The 4410-nt window shown below is 40.5% G+C and overlaps 1 long non-coding RNA gene across 1 annotated transcript; it reads left to right on the top strand.

The window, feature by feature from the left end:
* Positions 1-573: 573 nt before the first annotated feature.
* On the top strand, positions 574-3953 carry LOC122992843. The gene is made up of 2 exons (XR_006406153.1): positions 574-652; positions 1890-3953. It is a non-coding gene; the product is annotated as an uncharacterized LOC122992843 (long non-coding RNA).
* Positions 3954-4410: the final 457 nt, after the last annotated feature.

A 4410-nucleotide genomic window follows, 5' to 3' on the forward strand; every position in this document is an offset into this window, starting at 1 on the left:
ACAGAGCCCCGCTGTGACCGTCCGGCGTCCCGTCCTTTAATACTTCCCCTCCCTCCCTCTCATCTATCTGATAAGGTTAGGTGTGTCCCTCAGGCTGAAGATGCTTCACACCGCATACTTTTATCTCTCTCTGCTGTTGAGGATATGGAGCACTGCTCCCTCCCTGGCAGATGTATGCCTTGATATGATGTCTTTTCATATACTTTTATTATTTTATGTCATATATATTTTCAGGACAGATAGACAAACCCTTCAACAGACAAGTATTTCTTTCAGCTCATTCCTCTACAGCCCTGTGATATCACACACGTCTCATTTTAAAACTCCACTGATGCTAAAAATACGCTGTCGCCCTATACTGTTTCCATCATGACCTTTCCTATTTCCATAAATTAAAATTCACAATCTGAGTCTGCTAGAAGTAAATCAGATTAGCTTTCTGTTTAAACAAGAGTTAGCAGTTAGCTGAGTCTGTATACTAACATGCTTGCAATGAAAAAAAAATGCTAATATGCTAATGTTTAGCAGATGTAATGTTAAACATGTTCAGTATGTTAGTTCAGTAGGTTAGCATCCTAAACTTGAACCAGATAATGTCATTGTATTGCAGGTACAAAGTGAAGTTTTAAGACAGCTGGTCACTGTTGCTCTGGTGAGTATTTCTGGCAGGAGAACAGTGTGTGTGTGTGTGTGTGTGTGTGTGTGTGTGTGTGTGTGTGACAGTTGTGTGGAGTTTGAACCTCTGGCGGGGTCGGCATCTCCTGGACCCGAGGCTGGCGGGTATATCAACTCTATTATAATACATCAACAGGAATCTACAGTATGTGATTATGTGTACAGCACATATAAATAATAATAATGATAATAATAATAATTTAAGATGGAGTTCCACTTTAATAGAGGTTATGCGACTGTAACAGACACCTGCCAGCCAATCAGAAACAAGTATTTTCCAGTGACTCCTTCCTTTACCTGTAATGTTCACCAGCATTGAACTTGGGGGGCGATGAAGCTTTAGAGCTGCAATGATTAGTTGATTGTTTTTTAGTCATTTTCTAAAGAAAAAGGCCAAATATTTGCTGGTTGCAGCTTCTCAAATGTGAGGATTTGATGCTTTTGCGTCTCATAGATGATAGAAAACTGAATATCTTTGGATTTTGGACTGTAGATCAGATAAAACAAGACATTTGAAGACGTCACCATGTGCTCTAAGAAATTAAATGGGCATGTGATGTGATGTAATAACGAGTGAAACGGGACAGACAGGCGTCATAATGACTCTTAACTCTGTGCTGCTAAAAGTTAAATATTGATTGATGGGTGGATGTCATGATATTATTGGTTGAAATTGGTTGGTTCAAGCCTACGTCAGCACAGGACATGATTGGATTTTAATATAAAAATACAAAGAAATTGATTTTTTGTCACATATTGTTTAATAGGTGCACAAAATGACTGAGGACGTGATCTGAAACAATTTAAAATGTTTTATTTCATCTTTAACAAAACAATGTGCAAGCTGAAGATGAATTTGTACTTTCATTTATCCATATTGAAAACTTCCTCCCTCAGAGGTCGGTGTCAGCGTCTTGCTCATGAACACTCCAGCAGGCAGATATCTGCTGACATGCAGGTTTCTTGCTGCTGCTGATGTTAATATTGTACCTGAACATCCACCTGTGTGGCTCCCAGCCAGTCTGGAGGAAGGTGTAAGTCCTGACCTTTGCAGGAGAGCTCTGGAAGGTCTTTCTTTAATTAAGCGTGTCATTTTTTTGGCTGCTGCTTTGCAATAATCCATTTGAAAGCAGCGCGCCATCCCACAGCCCGTCCTCATAAAGTTTTGGAGTTTCATATTCCCGGTGCTTTATGGCCTCTTTCTGCCTGCACAGTGTCAAGGCGGCTGATGGAGGGAATTAGTCATGACCTTTAAGAAGGAGGAGTGGAAGGCCTGTCATTAGCAAGGTACCAGGAAGACATTACCCCGCCTTGGTGACCTACACAGATACTGTTCAGATAAGAGATGAAGAATCACCGCTCTGTCCCTGGAAGCCCCAGAAGGAAAAAGAATGTCTTCTCTGACCTGCTGCATTTTTCTACTCAGGTTTTTTAGGAGGAATCCTCTGGGAGCAGACTTTTATTTCCTCATGAGGCACTTCTAGGTATGTTTGTTATATCTTCTGTTGTGCACTGGTGGCAAATCTATCGGAGGTAGTGTGTGGAGGGACTTTTTTGAACTGTTGAAAATGCTCTGTGAACGTCATAAATCTGGGTTTTAAGTGATTTTCTATATTTTTCTTATTGTCAACAAATCATGGCGTTTGATTGATCAGTTTCTATCTGCAGTCTGATTGGTTTTGAGATATTGAGGTTTAATGTTTTGACATGTTTAAAGGTTTTCATGATCAGGTGGATTTCAGATAGAAACTGATGATTCTGACTTTGTTTTAATTTACACTAAATCTATGTATGAACTGCTGAAGGGAGTTATGATTTAAGATATTTGGGCCTAGACATGTTTTAAATGTTGGTTTTCACTGACAGATTTAAACTGATAATTCAGTTTACAAAGTTTTACCAACAACAAAATGAAATATGATTAAAAAAACATTCAAAAATGTTTCTTCATCTGCTCTGCTTTGTTTTTTTTGCTGTTGTCTCTGTCTGTTGCTCTTCATGTCAGAACCTTTCTTGTCTTTATCTGCTCCCAAATTTACTCCATTTTTAAAAAAAAAACCTCTTTTTTGACAAACTGTGGACTCTGTCAGTGTCTGAGCTCTGAATGTTTCTCTGTCATCAATGCGTCTGCTGCAGGACTCAAGTTTTAATGTTAAACACACAAACCCAGTTAGCAGCAGGTAGCGTTAGCATTAGCGGCTAGCAGCCACAATATAGCTCATATTTTTACATATTAACATTTTGCCTTTCACTGCTATCATTTGTTAAGTCATCAGAGTAACTTAAGTTACTAATAATAAAATTAATTACTGCTAACAACTGTGCTAACTGTGTGATTAAACTTAGAAAGCTAGCTGACTAGCATGGTTGCTAAAGGTAAAAATCTGCTTCTCACTGAGTCTCAACAAGATAAAAACTGACTTTATCTCAGTTGGTGTTTGTATCAGTGTCATACAGAATCATTTAGATAATCAGTTTGGAGGTTTCAGCAACATTTCATGATCTTTACGGCTTCTTTAACCACAGTCACAGAGCAGTGAGGTCACATGGTAAAGAGGTGGAGCCTGATTGGTTCTCCTGTGTACATTCTGAGCACTGATTGGTGCTCTGCAGGTGGAACCTTACAGCACCAAGTTTGAGATTTATTTTTAAGATCGAACCTCGAACAGTTCCTTGAGCGGCCACTTGAGGCTCCAAAGGTGAGTCAATCCCCATAGACCCCCATGTTAAAATGCCCAGCAGAAATAAACGTGTTTACAGCCTGGCCCATTTTTGATTGGATGGGAGTTAGGCAGCGTCATGCACTGCCAAGATGGCGACGGCCGGAGCTTCAAAACCGCTCTTCAGAAACCAACGGATGATGTCACGGTAACTCCGTCCATATTTTTATACAGTCTATGAGTTCACATGCATGCTTTTCCTTGTCAGAATCCTGGTGCCTACATTACCCACAATGCAACAGTTCATTCAGTCTCCTGGAGCTGCTAACCACACCTCCATCACTTATGGCAGTTTATCAGATTTCACACAGCTCCCTCTGGAGACACAAAACATTTTATACTACGTTTTACAAAGAAGAACAGCTGGAAACACGCTGAGTTGGAAAATCAGTGGAGTTCCTGTTTAATAAATACCTGAGTCTTCATTCACTCTACATGCTGAAGTGTCCTAAATCTGATTTTTTTTGGCCTCAGATCTGATTTTTTCATATCATATCTGCGGCCACTTGCACACGTGTTCTGTCTTCATCATTCAGTGTCGGCACCTCACAGCCCGGTTAAAACACACATGCCGCCTTCTCGTTCTCCTCATCATCTGTACTGTCTGCCATCGTCCACAACTAATGATCCTGGACATGTGTGCTCACATGTCATCCATGTTTATGATTTGACTGTTGCGCAAATGATGTTATTCTTGTTATTCAATCTGTGCACGTGTGGCAGTTTAGTTGAAAAAGATCAGATCTGACTAAAAAAAATCAGAATTGAACGCAGGCTTATTCAGGCTTAAGTGATATTTGTGGGGTATATTTGTCTTTAAGCGTCACCCGATTAATTGTGCACCGTTTCTTAACGAGAGGAATACACTCGAGCCTTCCATCAGTGGCTGAAACAGCGAGTGATTCGCTCTCAGCAGCGACAGATGTACGCGACGCACCAGGGAAGTGAAGCAAGACAACCAGGCCAACATGGAGAACAGCACACTGTAATCATACCATCCAGTGGCTCCTGACGC

This window comes from Thunnus albacares, chromosome 11 (genome assembly GCF_914725855.1).
Source record: "Thunnus albacares chromosome 11, fThuAlb1.1, whole genome shotgun sequence".
Lineage (NCBI taxonomy): Eukaryota > Metazoa > Chordata > Actinopteri > Scombriformes > Scombridae > Thunnus > Thunnus albacares.